Source organism: Triticum aestivum, chromosome 1A (genome assembly GCF_018294505.1).
Source record: "Triticum aestivum cultivar Chinese Spring chromosome 1A, IWGSC CS RefSeq v2.1, whole genome shotgun sequence".
NCBI classification, from domain to species: Eukaryota; Viridiplantae; Streptophyta; class Magnoliopsida; order Poales; family Poaceae; genus Triticum; species Triticum aestivum.
This window is the reverse complement of record NC_057794.1, coordinates 78,915,658-78,935,591: the sequence shown is the minus strand read 5'-3', so window position 1 is coordinate 78,935,591 and position 19,934 is coordinate 78,915,658.

Genomic DNA, 19,934 nt, shown 5'->3' with positions numbered 1-19,934 from the left:
GGACCGTCAGGTCCCGAGGTTGAAGCGAAAAGGTCGGCCATGACAAACGATCTACAATCCGGCTAGAAGGCATTACACATGTCAATTATAATTACATAGTCAATCTGACTGATTGTATTCCTCTTCAATACCATCTAACAGGCTGTCTAGTTTACAGTCCTGTTGGGAATACTTTGCGGCCAATTCTACTTGGCCGTATACTAAGCTCACAGGGATCTCCTTCCCATCGGGCCCCACGGGTCCGACTCGGCCATGTGGTTTGGGTCAGCCTTCGTGTACCGCGTCTTCACCATGGCCCAGGCCTCCCTGGCGCCTTGACGGCAGGCAGACATCTTCCACAATCAGAAGCACCGCCGCGCTCCCTTCAGCTTCTCTACAAGCTCTACAAGGCCTTCGGGCATGGAGACGGATGGCCACAAGGCCTGGGCGACGCTTTGCATCACCTACCAAACTCGCTCGTGCAGTTGTGAGAGCTCGGGAAGAAGCTCACCCGTAGAACCGGGCATTTCCTCTGCAGGACGACCTATTAGCATACCTACAGACATTACTCTGTTAGTCGACTTCCTCGCCGAACTCTTTTTTAAAAGTTCGTTTAAGCACTTACTATATATGCCGCGTCGAAGTCGCTGATTCTCCTTCACGGAGTCTAACAGCTGGGCACAAACATCCTTCAGTTCAACGCCCAGCTTGGTGTTGGCATCTTGGAGATCGTTCTTCTCCCGCCTCACCTTTGTTAGCATGCTCTCACCAGCCTTTAGCTAGCGTCGGAGTTGTTGCTCTTCCGGATTTAATCCGGCGCCATCTGCAATTTCATTTGTCAGATTTGCACCCACGCCGCACTTCGCAAAATACTTATCTTTCGAAGCGTATATTACCAGAGGGGGTCTCCTTGGGCTCCCCTGCCGCGGCTAGTGCGGCCTCAAGTTGGGCTTTGCACTCTCCCAGCTCCTGGGACAGTAGGGTATTCTTTTCTGTAAGAACCTGCATAACAAATGATCCTTAAATCAGTTATTCTAACTGTTTCAAGTCTCGGGGGCTACTGGTATATATATAATTACCAAAATTTTCTTACCCGTATGTCTTTTACATATTGCTCCGTGGCTCTGGCTAGGCCATTTTGAGCGGCACGGAGGTACGCATCTCCCGAATTGAAGGCATCCAATGCCTCTTGGGAGAAACAAGCGTCACGAAGAACTGTCCGGCGACGCCTATGGTTCATGGCACTCTCCACCTCGGAATTGGTGGCAGACAGCCTGTCCGCATCCTCTGTCGGAGAAGCGTCCGGTGCGCGCCTCATGTTCGCCTCCGTGTCTGGACCAGGCTTTGGAGCCTGGCTGGTGGAGGCGCGATTGGCAACCTCTCCGGATATAGTCTGGTGAGGTCTCTTCGTCCTAAAGAGAGCACGAGCGTTAGTATGCCTTGAAGGAATAACACCTGGGAATAAGATGGCGCGCTATACCTTTGCGCCGGCGTCTCAGTCCGGATCGCACTTCTTTTCAGCCCGCGGGGCATTGCCGCCCTCGTTGGCTAGTCGCCGCAGGCTCGGCCTCCCGTCTCAAGGACCTCCCCTGCAAAACACGGTTGTCATACGGCAATTGAAAACACGCGAGGATAGATCTCTTTTCAAAGTGCTGGGACTTCGGTCTCAGTTACCTGTGAGGCTGGGAGTAGCCCTGGGTAATCGACCGTAATGGCCACCAAGGCGTTGTCCTTGCTCAATTGATGAAACACCCTAGCAATCAGCTCCACAGATAAGTCCGGATCCTCTTGAGAGGCCGGGTCGAGGAACTGTACCGGATCCTCGGGTTGTGGAGGAGGGCTGTTTATTTCTTTAACAGCCTGGAGCAGTTCCTGCGTTGAAGTCGTTAGACTGAATATTTAACAATGGAATATAAAATGGATGGGCAAGTAAAAGTGTCCACTTACCCAACTTGGGTGATTGTACATAGAAAATCCACCCTGAGGGTTGACGCGGAGAAATTCCTCCTCTTCTCCCTTGTACAAAGTGTACAAGATCTTTATTAGAGCGGCAGCCGAATCCGGCCCCTTACGGCCGTGGCAGGTGGCGTCGTCCTCCCCCTTGGAGTCCCACATGGGGCGGCCTCTATATTGAAGCGGCTGCACCACTCGCATGATGCATGCGGCCATGACCCCGATCATGGTAAGTGAGGAATGAGCTAACAATCTTATCCGGCCCATCAGGTAAAGAACGTCCTTGTCACTTTCCCTCTGAGGGCTCCGTGGACACCAGCTGAGGCGCTTCTTTAGGGGAGCACTGTCGAACTCAGGGAGGCCGATCCGGATAGGATCCGGCAACAGGACGTCCTCTATATAAAACCATTCCGAAGGCCAGTCTTCGGACGCCTTCTTTGGGGTTCCGGATAGATATCCGATCCCGGTGATGCGCCACACTTCGGCTCCGCCCACTTGATATTTGACCCCTTCTTAGAACGGGGCACAAGGTAGAATAGCCTTTTCCACAGCGTGAAATGAGCCTTGCAGCCCAAAAACAGCTCACAAAGGCCTACGAAGCCCGCGATATGCAATATGGAGGCAGGCGTGAGGTTGTGCAGCTGGAGGCCATAGAACTCTGGGAGCCCCAGGAGAAACGGATGAATCGGAAATCCGAGCCCTCTTATTAAGTAAGGATCAAGGCATACCCGCTCTCCTTTGGAGGGATTGGGGGTGCTCTCCGCTTGCTCTCCGCCATTATAGGTGGCAAGTCTGGCTCGAACCGGGACCATATAGGCCGGGGGGAGAAATCCCTTGGTCTGGAGCGTCGCTAGCTCGCTGTGCGGGATGGAGCACCTCTTCCAATCTCCAGGGTGAGGGATGGAAGGGCGAGAGGAGGAGCTGCGGCGGCCGGCCATGATAGAATGGACCTCTGTCGGATACGCTCTGATGAATACTCGCGGAGGGGAGAAGGTGTGGTTTGGATCTAAATCCTCATCCCCTTAAATAGGCGGCTCATTCACGCGACTAGGCGTGTAAATATAAAAAAACACCCTGACTTTTCGTATTCGTTTGACACGTGGAAGACGGCCATTATTGGGCGTAGAAGCCAAGGAGCGCTACAAGAAACCGGACATTTTCAACTGGTACACGGAATTTGGAGAACCCGCCTTGCAATGCTGAAGACAATCTGCGCGCTGGACTCGTCTCATTGAAGCCTGGTTCGGGGGCTACTGAGGGAGTCCTGGATTAGGGGGTGTCCGGATACCCGGACTATACCTTCGGCCGGACTCCTGGACTATGAAGATACAAGATTGAAGACTTCGTCCCGTGTCCGGAAGGGACTTTCATTGGCGTGGAAGGCAAGCTTGGCGATACAGATATGTAGATCTCCTACCATTGTAACTGACTCTGTGTAACCCTAGCCCTCTCCGGTGTCTATATAAACCGGAGGGTTTTAGTCCGTAGGACGAACAATCATACCATAGGCTAGCTTCTAGGGTCTAGCCTCTCTGATCTCGTGGTAGATCTACTCTTGTACTACCCATATCATCAATATTAATCAAGCAAGACGTAGGGTTTTACCTCCATCAAGAGGGCCCGAACCTGGGTAAAACATTGTGCCCCCTGCCTCCTGTTACCATCCGCCTAGACGCACAGTTCGGGACCCCCTACCCGAGATCCGCCGGTTTTGACACCGACACCCATCAATAGATATCAATGTGAGTGAGTAGGGATTGCCATGCGACGGATGCACTAGAGCTATAAGTATATGAAAGCTCAAAAAGAAACTAAGTGGGTGTGCATCCAACTTGCTTGCTCATGAAGACCTAGGGCATTTTGAGGAAGCCATCATTGGAATATACAAGCCAAGTTCTATAATGAAAAATTCCCACTAGTATATGAAAGTGATAACATGAGAGACTCTCTACTATGAAGATCATGGTGCTACTTTGAAGCACAAGTGTGGTAAAAGGATAGTAACATTGTCCCTTCTCTCTTTTTCTCTTTTTTTATTTGGGCCTTTTCTCTTTTTTTATGACCTCTTTTCTTTCTCTCTTTTTTCCGTCTGGAGTCTCATGCCGACTTGTGTGGGAATCATAGTCTCCATCATCCTTTCCTCACTGGGACAATGCTCTAATAATGATGATCATCACACTTTTATTTTTCTTACAACTCAACAATTACAACTCGATACTTAGAACAAAATATGACTCTATATGAATGTCTCCGGCGGTGTACCGGGAAGAGCAATGACTCATGAGTGACATGTATGAAAGAATTATGAACGGTGGCTTTGCCACGAATACGATGTTGACTACATGATCATGCTAAGCAATATGACAATGATGGGGTGTGTCATAATAAACGGAACGGTGGAAAGTTGCATGGCAATATATCTCGGAATGGCTATGGAAATGCCATAATAGGTAGGTATGGTGGCTGTTTTGAGGAAGTTATATGGTGGGTGTATGATACCGGCGAAAGGTGCGCGGTATTAGAGAGGCTAGCAAAGGTGGAAGGGTGAGAAAAGTGCGTATAATCCATGGACTCAACATTAGTCATAAAGAACTCATATACTTATTGCAAAAATCTACAAGTTATCAAAGCAAAGAATTATGCGCATGCTCCTAGGGGGATAGATTGGTAGGAAAAGACCATCGCTCGTCCCCGACCGCCACTCGTAAGGAAGACAATCAAAAAATAAATCATGCTCCGACTTCATCACATAATGGTTCACCATACATGCATGCTATGGGAATCACAAACCTTAACACAAGTATTTCTCAAATTCACAACTACTCAACTAGCATGACTTTAATATCACCATCTTCATATCTCAAAACAATTATCAACTATCAAACTTATCATAGTATTCAACACACTCATAAGAAAGTTTTATTATTAATCTTGTATACCAAGCATATTAGGATTTAAAGCAAATTACCATGCTATAAATACTCTCAAAATAATCTAAGTGAAGCATCAGAGATCAATAGTTTCTATAAAAAATCCACCACCATGCTCTAAAAGATATAAGTGAAGTACTAGAGCAAAATTATATAACTCAAAAGATATAAGCGAAGCACATAGAGTATTCTAACAAATTCTAAATCATGTAAGGCTCTCTCAAAAGGTGTGTACAGCAAGGATGATTGTGGTAAACTAATAAATAAATACTCAAATCATACAAGACGCTCCAAGCAAAACACATATCATGTGGCGAATAAAAATATAGCTCCAAGTAAAGTTACCGATAGAAGTAGACGAAAGAGGGGATGCCTTCCGGGGCATCCCCAAGCTTTGGCTTTTAGGTGTCCTTAGATTATATTGGGGTGCCATGGTCATACCCAATCTTAGGCTCTTGCCACTCCTTGTTCCATAATCCATCAAATCTTTACCCAAAACTTGAAAACTTCACAACACAAAACTTAAAGTAGAAAATCTCGTGAGCTCCGTTAGCAAAAGAAAATAAAAGACCACTTCAAGGTACTGTAATGAACTCATTATTTATTTATATTGGTGTTATACCTACTTTATTACAACTTATCTATGGTTTATAAACTATTTTACTAGCCATAGATTTATCAAAATAAGCAAACAACACACAAAAATAAGAATCTGTCAAAAACAGAACAATCTGTAGTAATATGTATCTAGCGCAAGATCTGGAACCCCAAAAATTCTCAAGTAAATTGATAGACGTGAGGAATTTATCTATTAATCATCTGCAAAAAGAACTAACTAAATAGCACTTTCCAAATAAAAATGGAAGTAGTTCTCGTGAGCGCTAAAGTTTCTGTTTTTTACAGCAAGTTCAACAAGACTTTCCCCAAGTCTTCCCAACGGTTCTACTTGGCACAAATACTAATTAAACACAAAAAAACACAACCAAAACAGAGCCTAGATAAATTGTTTATTACTAAACAGTAGCAAAAATCAAGGAATAAAAATAAAATCGGGTTGCCTCCCAACAAGCGCTATCGTTTAACGCCCCTAGCTAGGCATAACAAGCAAGAATAGATCCAGGTATTGCCATCTTTGGTAGGCAATCCATAAGTGGCTCTCATAATAGATTCATTAGGTAATTTAATTTTCTTTCCAGGAAAGTGTTCCATGCCTTTCCTTAATGGAAATTGGAATCTAATATTTCCTTCCTTCATATCAATAATTGCACCAATCGTTCTAAGGAAAGGTCTACCAAGAATAATAGGACATGAAGGATTGCAATCTATGTCAAGAACAATAAAATATACGGGCACATAATTCCTATTAGCAATAATAATAACATCATTAATTCTTTCCATAGGTTTCTTAATAGTGGAATCCGCAAGGTCCAAGTTTAGAGAGCAATAATCAAAATCACGGAAACCTAACAAATCACACAAAGTCTTTGGAATCATGGAAACACTAGCACCCAAATCACATAAAGCATAGCATTCATGATCTTTAATTTTAATTTTAATAGTTTGTTCCCACTCATCATAAAGTTTTCTAGGGATAGAAACTTCCAATTCAAGTTTTTCTTCATAAGATTGCATCAAGGCATCAACGATATGTTTAGTAAACGCTTTATTTTGACTATAAGCGTGAGGAGAATTTAGCACGGATTGCAATAAGGAAATACAATTAATCAAAGAGCAATTTTCATAGTTAAATTCCTTGAAATCCATAATAGTGTGTTTAGCAACATCTAGGGTTTTAATTTCTTCAATCCCACTTTTATCAAATTTAGCATCAAGATCAACAAATTCCGAATTCTTGGGACGCCTTCTAGGTAAAGGTGGATCATATTCAGTCCCATCATTATCAAGATTCATATTGTAAAACAAAGATTTAATAGGGGACACATCAATAACTTTTAGATCTTCATCTTTATTTTCATAACAACTAGAAGAACACGCTCTTATAAAGGCATCTTTCTTAGCACACATCCTAGCAGTTCTTTCTTTGCACTCATCAATGGAAATTCTGATGGCTTTGAGAGACTCATTGATATCATGCTTAGGTGGAATAGATCTAAGTTTCAAAGAGTCAACATCAAGAGAAATTCTATCAATGTTTCTAGACAAATCATCAATCTTAAGTAATTTTTCTTCAATCATAGCATTAAAATTCTTTTGCGGAGTAATAAATTCTTTAATATTAGATTCAAAATCAGAGGGCATATTATTATAATTTCTATAAGAATTGTTGTAGGAATTACCATAATTATTAGAGGAATTACTAGGATAAGGCCTAGGATTAAAATTTCCTCTATACGCGTTGTTACTAAAATTGTTCCTACCAACAAAATTCACATCCATAGATTCATTATTATTCTCAATCAAAGTAGACAAGGGCATATCATTAGGATCAGAAGAAACACTCTTATTAGCAAATAATTTCATAACTTCATCCATCTTTCCACTCAAAACATTAATTTCTTCTATCGCATGCACCTTTTTATTAGTAGATCTTTCAGTATGCCATTGAGAATAATTAACCATAATATTATCTAGGAGTTTAGTAGCATCTCCAAAAGTGATTTCCATAAAAGTTCCTACCATTTCCGAATCTAAAAGATTTCTAGAAGCAAAATTCAATCCGGCATAAAAATTATGAACAATCATCCATAAATTTAAACCATGAGTAGGGCAATTACGTATCATTAATTTTATTCTCTCCCAAGCTTGTGCAACATGTTCATGATCAAGTTGCTTAAAATTCATAATATCATTTCTAAGAGAGATGATCTTAGCGGGAGGAAAATACTTAGAGATAAAAGCATCTTTGCACTTATTCCATGAATCAATACTATTTTTAGGCAAAGACAAAAACCAAGCTTTAGCACGATCTCTTAGCGAAAAAGGAAATAGCTTCAATTTAACAATATAATTGTCCACATCTTTATTCTTTTGCATGTCACACAAATCAACGAAGCTATTTAGATGGGTAGCGGCAACTTCACTAGGAAGGCCGGAAAACGGATCTTTCATGACAAGATTCAACAAAGCAGTATTAATTTCACAAGATTCAGCATCGGTCAGAGGAGAAATCGAAGTGCTAATAAAATCACTGTTGTTGGTATTCGTGAAGTCACACAATTTAGTATTATCTTGAGCCATCGTGACAAGCAAGCACACTAACACACAAGCAAACAAAAAGCAAGCAGGCAAAAAGAGGCAAATAGAGAAAGAGAGGGAGGATAGAGAGAGAGGGCGAATAAAATGGCAAGGGTGAAGTGGGGGAGAGGAAAACGAGAGGCAAATGACAAATAATGTAATGCGGGAGATAAGGGTATGTGATGGGTTCTTGGTATGTTGACTTTTTCGTAGACCTCCCTGGCAACGGCGCCACAAATCCTTCTTGCTACCTCTTGAGCATTGCGTTGGTTTTCCCCGAAGAGGAAGGGATGATGCAGCAAAGTAGCGTAAGTATTTCCCTCAGTTCTTGAGAACCAAGGTATCAATCCAGTAGGAGGCTACGCGTGAGTCCCTCGTACCTGCACAAAAAAATAAATCCTCGCAACCAACGCAAATAGGGGTTGTCAATCCCTATAAGGCCACTTATGAGAGTGAGATTTGATAGATATGATAAGATAATATTTTTGGTATTTTTATGATAAAGATGCAAAGTAAAATAAAGGCAAAGTAAATAGCAAAGGAAATAACTAAGTAGTAGGATATTAATATGATAAAGATAGACCCCGGGGCCATAGGTTTCACTAGTGGATTCTCTCGAGAGCATAAATATTCTACGGTGGGTGAACAAATTACTGTTGAGCAATTGACAGAATTGAGCATAGTTATGAGAATATCTAGGTATGATCATGCATATAGGCATCACGTCCGAGACAAGTAGACTGACTCCTGCCTGCATCTACTACTATTACTCCACTCATCGATCGCTATCCAGCATGCATCTAGAGTATTAAGTTAAAAACAGAGTAACGCCTTAAGCAAGATGACATGATGTAGAGGGATAGAATCATGCAATATGAAGAAAACCCCATCTTGTTATCCTCGATGGCAACAATACAATATGTGCCTTGTTGCCCCTACTGTCTCTGGGAAAGGACACCGAAAGATTGAACCCAAAGCTAAGCACTTCTCCCATTGCAAGAAATATCAATCTAGTAGGCCAAACCAAACTGATAATTCGAAGAGACTTGCAAAGATAAACAATCATACATAAAAGAATTCAGAGAAGAATCAAATATTATTCATCGATAGACTTGATATAAACCCACAATTCATCGGCTCAACAAACACACCGCAAAAAGAAGATTACATCGAATAGATCTCCACAATAGAGGGGGGAGAACATTGTATTGAGATCCAAAAAGAGAGAATAAGCCATCTAGCTACTAACTATGGACCCGTAGGTCTGAAGTAAACTACTCACACTTCATCGGAGAGGCTATGGTGTTGATGTAGAAGCCCTCCGTGATCGATGCCCCCTCCGGCAAAGCTCCGGGACAGGCCCCAAGATGGGATCTCGTGGATACAGAAAGTTGCAGCGGTGGAATTAGGTTTTTGGCTCCGTATCTGATCGTTTGGGGGTATGTAGGTATATATAGGAGGAAGGAGTACGTCGGTGGAGCAACAGGGGGCCCATGAGGGTGGAGGGCGCGCCTAGGGGGTAGGCACGCCCCCCTACCTCGTGGCCTCCTGTTTCTTTTCTTGACGTAGGGTCCAAGTCTCCCGGATCATAATCTTCCTAAAAATCACGTTCCCGAAGGTTTCATTCCGTTTGGACTCCGTTTGATATTCCTTTTCTTCGAAACCCTAAAACAGGCAAAACACAACAATTCTGGGTTGGGCCTCCGGTTAATAGGTTAGTCCCAAAAATAATATAAAAGTGGATAATAAAGCCCAATAATGTCCAAAACAGTAGATAATATAGCATGGAGCAATCAAAAATTATAGATACGTTGGAGATGTATCACACATCAAGCACAACAAAAGAAGGAGTCGAGCTCGAGCTCGAGCCAAGCAGCTGCCAAAAAAAGCGGGAAAACTGTTCCCCAGCTGGGAGAACAGGCAGTGCAATCAATCCCTCCATTCATTGTAACAACACATGAGAGTACCGGTGTCCGATCAGCTGGTAATAACTGATGAGTATAGAAGGCAGGCTACAGAGCTCGGTATCACTGTTTATCAACTCCTAGAGATCGAGCCCATGGATACGCTTAGAGAGGAGGACATAAAATGGAAATATGCCCACGGCGAACCTTTGGTCAAGCCTAAGGAGGTCAAGAAGCTCTCAATGAGAATGTATGAATTGCATGAATGGTACATGAAAATTGCCAAGACTACCAATCGAGAGTCCCTCATGGTGAAAGTCAAGGCAGAGCATTACTTCAATGAGACAACTCTGTATGTTGAGTTTACATAACTGTTTCAGTTATTTAATCAAGATGCACTCAGGAAATCTATCATCAGTTGCTATTGTCTGTAAGTGATTTCTTTCTGTAATTTAAGTCTCAAGATAGCTGTAGTGCTCGTTAATCATTACATGTAATTATCCTCACTATATTCTTTTTTGTGGTATTATGCAGGATGAAAATCTATGAAATGAAAAAAGCTGGACGCTATGGCATTGCGTTCATTGACCCAAATATCATTAATCAAGAGACATGGACATATGAATGGTATCGAGCATACGTAGAGAAAAACATGCTAGAGTTCTTGAAGCGCCTCAATACCAATCGAGATATACTACTTCCTTACAACTTCGGGTGAGTCACACTATCTTGTACTACAAATTCTGTTTTTGCTTACTAGCTAGATGTTAATAAGTGTATAGGGTTTAGGGTAGTTGATGAGTGTTATGCACATGCCCGCTTAATTTATCCATGCAAACGTGTGTGCATGCAGTTTCTACTAGATCTTGTTTAGTCATTCAAGTTGAAGAAGGAAAACTTGAAGTACTGGGCACACTACTTAAAAAAGCTAGTGACTACGAAATCATGAAGGGCATAGTCAACAGGTAATTTCAATCATTATTGAACTATATGTCAGCCTCTTTAGTTCATCATTTCCTGATATCAACTAACTAATAACTCCTTTATTCATTCTCTTTATCGGCTGGCGGGGGTTGGCAAAAGTTCGTCAAAGAGGTTCCAGGTGAATAGAAATAAAAGTTGTATTGGTATCGACCCAAGGTAATTAATTAAGTAGTACTAGCTAGTGCTACCTCTTGAGCACTGTGTTGGTTTTCCCTTGAAGAGGAAAGGGTGATGCAGCAAAGTAGCGTAAGTATTTCCCTCGGTTTTTGAGAACCAAGGTATCAATCCAGTAGGAGGCCACGCTCAAGTCCCTTGCACCTACACAAACAAATAAGAACCTTGCAACCAACGCGATAAAGGGGTTGTCAATCCCTTCACGGCCACTTGCAAAAGTGAGATCTGATAGAGAAGATAAGATAATAGTTTTGGTATTTTTATGATAAAGACTAAAAGTAAAGAAAGCAAAATAAACAGCAAAAGAAATAGCTTGTTCACGGGAGATTAATATGATGGAAAATAGACCCGGGGGCCATAGGTTTCACTAGTGGCTTCTCTCAAGATAGCATAAGTATTACGGTAGGTAAACAAATTACTGTCGAGCAATTGATAGAATTGAGCATAGTTATGAGAATATCTAGGTATGATCATGTATATAGGCATCACGTCCGTGACAAGTAGACCGACTCCTTCCTACATCTACTACTATTACTCCACACATCGACCGCTATCCAGCATGCATCTAAAGTATTAAGTTCATAAGAACAGAGTAACGCTTTAAGCAAGATGACATGATGTAGAGGGATAAACTCATGCAATATAATATAAATCCCATATTTTTATCCTCGATGGCAACAATACAATACGTGTCATTTCCCCCACTGTCACTGGGATCGAGCACTGCAAGATTGAACCCAATGCTAAGCACTTCTCCCACTGCAAGAAATATCAATCTAGTAGGCCAAACCAAACTGATAATTTGAAGAGACTTGCAAAGATAACTAATCATATATAAAAGAATTCAGAGAAGATTCAAATATTGTTCATAGATAATCTTGATTATAAACACACAATTCATCAGATCTCGACAAACACACCGCAAAAGAAGATTGCATTGAATAGATCTCCAAGAGAATCGAGGAGAACTTTGTATTGAGATCCAAAGAGAGAGAAGAAGCCATCTAGCTAATAACTATGGACCTGAAGGTCCGAGGTAAACTACTCACACATCATTGGAGAGGCTATGTAGAAGCCCTCCGTAATCAATGCCCCCTCCGGCGGAGCACTGGGAAAGGCCCCAAGATGGGATCTCACGGGTACAGAAGGTTGCGGTGGTGGAATTAGGTTTTCGTCGTGCTCCTCGATGGTTTGGGGGTACGTAGGTATATATAGGAGGAAGAAGTAGGTCGGTGGAGCCACGAGGGGCCAACGAGGGTGGAGGGCGCCCAGGGGGTAGGAACGCCCCCCTGCCTCGTGGCCTCCTTGTTGATTGCTTGACGTTCACTCTAAGTCCTCTAGATCACGCTTGTTCCAAAAATCACGCCCCCGAAGGTTTCATTCTGTTTGGACTCCGTTTGATATTATTTTTCTGTGAGACACTGAAATAGGCAAAAAACAACAGTTTGGGTTGGGCCTCCGGTTAATAGGTTAGTCCCAAAAATAATATAAAAGTGTATAAATAAGCCCATTAAACATCCAAAACAGAATATATAATATCATGGAACAATACAAAATTATAGATACGTTGGAGACGTATCAAGCATCCCCAAGCTTAATTCCTGCTCGTCCTCGAGTAGGTAAATAATAAAAACAGAATTTTTGATGTGGAATGCTTCTTAGCATAATTTTCAATGTAATTCTTTTTATTGTGGCATGAATATTTAGATCCGAAAGATTCAAGATAAAAGTTTAATGTTGACATAATGTTGGAAATATACCCTAGAGGCAATAATAAAATGGTTTTTATTATATTTCCTTGTTCATGATAATTGTATATTGTTCATGCTATAATTGTGTTATCCGGAAATCGTAATACATGTGTGAATACATAGACCACAACATGTCCCTAGTGAGCCTCTAGTTGACTAGCTCGTTGATCAATAGATGGTTACGGTTTCTTGACCATGGACATTGGATGTCATTGATAACGGGATCACATCATTAGGAGAATGATGTGATGGACAAGGCCCAATCCTAAGCATAGCGCAAGATCGTGTAGTTTGTCTGCTAAAGCTTTTCTAATGTCAAGTATCTTTTCCTTAGGCCATGAGATTGTGCAACTCCGGATACTGTAGGAATACTTTGGGTGTGCCAAACATCACAACGTAACTGGGTGACTATAAAGGTGCACTACGGGTATCTCCGAAAGTGTCAGTTGGGTTGGCACGAATCGAGACTAGGATTTGTCACTCCGTATCACGGAGAGGTATCTCTGGGCCCACTCGGTAAGACATCATCGTAATGAGCTCAATGTGACTAAGGGTTGGTCACGGGATGATGTGTTACGGAACGAGTAAAGTGACTTGCCGGTAACGAGATTGAACGAGGTATTGGGATACCGATGATCGAATCTCGGGCAAGTAACGTGCCGATTGACAAAGGGAATTGTATACGGGATTGCTTGAATCCTCGACATTGTGGTTCATCCGATGAGATCATCGTGGAACATGTGGGAGCCAACATGGGTATCCAGATCCCGCTGTTGGTTATTGGCCGGAGAGTTGTCTCGATCATGTTTGCATGGTTCCCGAACCCGTAGGGTCTACACACTTAAGGTTCGATGATGCTAGGGTTATTAGGAAGACTTGTATGTGATTACTGAATGTTGTCCGTAGTCCCGATGAGATCCCAGACGTCACGAGGAGTTCCGGAATGGTCCGGAGGTGAAGATTTATATGTGGGAAGTTGTCATGCGGTCACCGGAAAAGTTCGGGGCATATCGGTATTGTACCGGGGCCACCAGAGGGGTTCCGGGGCTCCACCGGGATGGGCCACCTCTCTCGGAGGGCCTCATGGGCCGTAGAGTAAAGGGAACCAGCCCTTGGAGGGCTGGGCGTATCCCCCCCCTTGGGCCCATGCGCCTAGGATTGCGGGGGAAACCCTAGAGGGGGCGCCCCCTTGCTTGGGGGGCAAGTCCCTCCCCTTGGCCGTCGCCCCCCCCCCCTCTAGATCTCATCTAGAGGGGGCCGGCCCCCTTCCCCCTTCCCCGAGGGCTGCACACCACATCAAAGGCACAGCCCCTCCCCTCCACGACACCTCTCCTCCTCCGTTAAGAGCTTGGCGAAGCCCTGCCGGAGTACTGTCGCTCCACCACCACCACGCCGTCATGCTGCTGTTGGAGCTCTCTTCCTCAACCTCTCCCTCCTCCTTGCTAGATCAAGGTGCGGGAGACGTCTCCGCTCCGTAAGTGTGTTGAACGCGGAGGTGCCGTCCGTTCGGTGCTAGGATCATCGGTGATTTGGATAACGACGAGCATGACTCCATCAACCCCGTTCTCTTGAATGCTTCCGCTCGCGATTTACAAGGGTATGTAGATGCACTCCTCTCCCTCTCGTTGCTAGATGACTCCATAGATTGATCTTGGTGATGCATAGATAATTTTAAATTTCTGCTACGATCCCCAACAGTGGCATCATGAGCTAGGTCTATGCGTAGTTTCTATGAATGAGTAGAACACAAGTTGTTGTGGGCGTCGATTTTGTCAATTTACTTGCCGTTACTAGTCTTATCTTGATTCGGCGGCATCGTGGGATGAAGCGGCCCGGACCGACCTTACACGTACGCTTATGTGAGACTGGTTCCACCGACTGACATGCACTAGTTGCATAAGGTGGCTAGCAGGTGTCTGTCTCCCCCACTTTAGTCGGATCGGATTCAATGAAAAGGGTCCTTATGAATGGTAAATAGAGATTGGCATATCACGTTGTGGTTTTGGTGTAGGTAAGAAACGTTCTTGCTAGAAACCTATAGCATCCATGTAAAAAACTTGCAACAACAATTAGAGGACGTCTAACTTGTTTTTGTAGCATATGCCGTGTGATGTGATATGGCCAAAAGGATGTGATGAATGATATATGTGATGTATGAGATTGATCATGTTCTTGTAATAGGAATCACGACTTGCAAGTCGATGAGTATGACAACCGGCAGGAGCCATAGGAGTTTTCTTAATTTATGTATGACCTGCGTGTCAACATAAACGTCATGTAATTACTTTACTTTATTGCTAACCATTAGCCATAGTAGTAGAAGTAATAGTTGGCGAGACAACTTCATGAATACACGATGATGGAGATCCTGATGATGGAGCTCATGGTGTCATGCCGGTGACATTGATGATTATGGCGCCCCGAAGATGGAGATCAAAAGGAGCAAAATGATATTGGCCATATCATGTCACTATTTGATTGCATGTGATGTTTATCATGTTTTACATCTTATTTTCTTAGAACAATGGTAGCATAAATAAGATGGTCCCTCACAATAATTTCAAGAAAGTGTTCCCCCTAACTGTGCACCATTGCTAAGGTCCGTTGTTCCGAAGCACCATGTGATGATCGGGTGTGATAGGTTCTAACGTTTGCATACAACAGGTGTAAGCTAGATTTACACACGCAATACACTTAGGTTGACTTGACGAGCCTAGCATGTACAGACATGGCCTCGGAACACGGAAGACCGAAAGGTCGAACATGAGTCGTATAGAAGATACGATCAACATGAAAATGTTCACCGATGATGACTAGTCCGTCTCACATGATGATCGGACACGGCCTAGTTGACTCGGATCATGTATCACTTAGATGACTAGAGGGATGTGTATCTGAGTGGGAGTTCATTAAATAATTTGATTAGATGAACTTAATTATCATGAACATAGTCTAAAATCTTTGCAATATGTCTTGTAGATCAAATGGCCCACGCTAATGTTGCCCTCAACTTCAACGCGTTCCTAGAGAAAACCAAGCTGAAAGACGATGGCAGCAACTACACGGACTGGGTCCGTAACCTGAGGATTATCCTCATAGCTGCCAGGAAAGCATATGTCCTTGATGCACCGCTAGGTGAAGCACCTGTTTTCCCAGCAGAACAAGACGTTATGAACGCTTGGCAGACGCGTAGTGATGATTACTCCCTGGTTCAGTGCGGCATGCTTTACAGCTTAGAACCGGGGCTCCAAAAGCGTTTTGAGCAACACGGAGCATATGAGATGTTCCAAGAGCTGAAAATGGTTTTCCAAGCTCATGCCCGGGTCGAGAGATATGAAGTCTCCGACAAGTTCTACAGTTGTAAGATGGAGGAGAATAGTTCCGTCAGCGAGCACATACTCAAAATGTCTGGGTTGCACAACCGCTTGTCTCAGCTGGGAGTTAATCTCCCGGATGATGCGGTCGTTGACAGAATCCTTCAGTCGCTCCCACCTAGCTACAAGAGCTTTGTGATGAACTTCAATATGCAGGGGATGGAAAAGACCATTCCTGAGGTACATTCAATGCTGAAATCAGCGGAGGTGGAAATCAAAAAGGAACATCAAGTGTTGATGGTGAATAAAACCACTAGGTTTAAGAAAGGCAAGGGTAAAAAGAACTTCAAGAAGGACGGCAAGGGAGTTGCCATGCCCGGTAAGCAAGCGCCGGGAAGAAGCCAAAGAATGGACCCAAGCCTGAGACTGAGTGCTTTTATTGCAAGGGAAACGGTCACTGGAAGCGGAACTGCCCCAAGTACTTAGCGGATAAGAAGGCCAGCAATGCCAAAGGTATATGCGATATACATGTTATTGATGTGTACCTAACCAGCGCTCGTAGTAGCTCCTGGGTATTTGATACCGGTGCAGTTGCTCATATTTGTAACTCAAAACAGGAACTGCGGAATAAACTGAGACTGCCGAAGGACAAGGTGACGATGCGCATCGGGAATTGTTCCAAGGTCGATGTGATCGCCGTCGGCACGCTACCTCTACATTTACCTACGGGATTAGTTTTAAACCTCAATAATTGTTATTTAGTACCAGCTTTGAGCATGAACATTGTATCTGGATCTCGTTTAATGTGAGATGGCTACTCATTTAAATCTGAGAATAATGGTTGTTCTATTTATATGAGAGACATGTTTTATGGTCATGCCCCGCTGGTCAATGGTTTATTCTTATTTAATCTCGAACGTGATGTTACACATATTCATAGTGTGAATGCCAAAAGATGTAAGGTTGATAATGATAGTCCCACATACTTGTGGCACTGCCGCCTTGGTCACATTGGTGTCAAACGCATGAAGAAACTCCATGCAGATGGACTTTTGGAGTCTCTTGATTATGAATCATTTGACACGTGCGAACCATGCCTCATGGGCAAAATGACCAAGACTCCGTTCTCCGGAACAATGGAGCGAGCAACCAACTTATTGGAAATCATACATACTGATGTGTGCGGTCCAATGAGTGTTGAGGCTCGCGGTGGCTATCGTTATGTTCTCACCCTCACTGATGACTTGAGTAGATATGGGTATGTCTACTTAATGAAACACAAGTCTGAGACCTTTGAAAAGTTCAAGGAATTTCAGAGTGAGGTTGAGAATCAACGTGACAGGAAAATCAAGTTCTTACGATCAGATCATGGGGGAGAATATTTGAGTCACGAATTTGGCACGCACTTAAGGAAATGTGGAATAGTTTCACAACTCACGCTGCCTGGAACACCTCAACGTAATGGTGTGTCGAACGTCATAATCGCACTCTATTGGATATGGTGCGATCTATGATGTATCTTACCGATCTACCGCTATCATTTTGGGGTTATGCTATAGAGACTGCCGCATTCACTTTAAATAGGGCACCGTCTAAATCCGTTGAAACGACACCGTATGAATTGTGGTTTGGTAAGAAACCTAAGTTGTCGTTTCTGAAAGTTTGGGGATGCAATGCTTATGTCAAGAAACTTCAACCTGAAAAGCTCGAACCCAAATCGGAAAAATGCGTCTTCATCAGATACCCTAAAGAAACTATTGGGTATACCTTCTACCTCAGATCCGAAGGCAAGATCTTTGTTGCCAAGAATGGATCCTTTCTAAAGAAAGAGTTTCTCTCGAAAGAAGTAAGTGGGAGGAAAGTAAAACTTGATGAAGTATTGCCTCTTGAACCGGAGAGTGGCGCAGCTCAAGAAAATGTTCCTGAGGTGCCTGCACCGACTAGAGAGGAAGTTAATGATGATGATCATGAAACTTCAGATCAAGTTGCTACTGAACTTCGTAGGTCCACAAGGACACATTCCGCACCAGAGTGGTACGGCAACCCTGTCCTGGAAATCATGTTGTTAGACAATGGTGAACCTTCGAACTATGAAGAAGCGATGGCGGGCCCATATTCTGACAAATGGTTGGAAGCCATGAAATCCGAGATAGGATCCATGTATGAAAACTAAGTATGGACTTTGACTGACTTGCCTGATGATCGGAGCCATAGAAAATAAATGGATCTTTAAGAAGAAGACAGACGCGGATGGTAATGTGACCATCTATAAGGCTCGGCTTGTCGCTAAGGGTTATCGACAAGTTCAAGGGGTTGACTACGATGAGACTTTCTCACCCGTAGCAAAGTTGAAGTCCGTCCAAATCATGTTAGCGATTGCCACATTCTATGATTATGAGATATGGCAAATGGACGTCAAAACAACATTCCTTAATGGTTTCCTTAAGGAAGAATTGTATATGATGCAGCCGGAAGGTTTTGTCGATCCTAAGAATGCTGACAAGGTGTGCAAGCTCCAACGCTCAATCTATGGGCTGGTGCAAGCATCTCGGAGTTGGAACATTCGATTTGATGAGATGATCAAAGCGTTTGGGTTTACGCAGACTTATGGAGAAGCCTGTGTTTACAAGAAAGTGAGTGGGAGCTCTGTAGCATTTCTCATATTATATGTGGATGACATACTATTGATGGGAAATGATATAGAATTCTTGGAAAGCATAAAGGCCTACTTGAACAAGTGTTTTTCAATGAAGGATCTTGGAGAAGCTGCTTATATATTAGGCATCAAGATCTATAGAGATAGATCGAGACGCCTCATTGGTCTTTCACAAAGTACGTACCTTGACAAGATATTGAAGAAGTTCAATATGGATCAGTCCAAGAAGGGGTTCTTGCCTGTATTGCAAGGTATGAGATTGAGCACGGCTCAATGCCCGACCACGGCAGAAGATAGAGAAAAGATGAGTGTCGTCCCCTATGCCTCGGCCATAGGGTCTATTATGTATGCCATGCTGTGTACCAGACCTGATGTAAACCTTGCCGTGAGTTTGGTAGGAAGGTACCAAAGTAATCCCGGCATGGAACACTAGATAGCGGTCAAGAATATCCTAAAGTACCTAAAAAGGACTAAGGATATGTTTCTCGTTTATGGAGGTGACGAAGAGCTCGTCGTAAAGGGTTACGTCGATGCTAGCTTCGACACAGATCTAGATGACTCTAAGTCACAAACTGGATACGTGTATATTTTGAATGGTGGGGCAGTCAGCTGGTGCAGTTGCAAGCAAAGTGTCGTGGCGGGATCTACATGTGAAGCGGAGTACATGGCAGCCTCGGAGGTAGCACAAGAAGCAATCTGGATGAAGGAGTTCATTACCGACCTAGGAGTTATTCCCAATGTGTCGGGCCTGATGACTCTCTTCTATGACAACACTGGAGCTATTGCCCTTGCCAAGGAGCCCAAGTTTCACAGGAAGACCAGGCATATCAAGCGTCGCTTCAACTCCATTCGTGAAAATGTTCAAAATGGAGACATAGATATTTGTAAAGTGCATACGGACCTGAATGTCGCAGATCCGTTGACTAAACCTCTTCCTCGAGCAAAACATGATCAACACCAGAACTCTATGGGTGTTCAATTCATCACAATGTAACTAGATTATTGACTCTAGTGCAAGTGGGAGACTGTTGGAAATATGCCCTAGAGGCAATAATAAAATGGTTATTATTATATTTCCTTGTTCATGATAATTG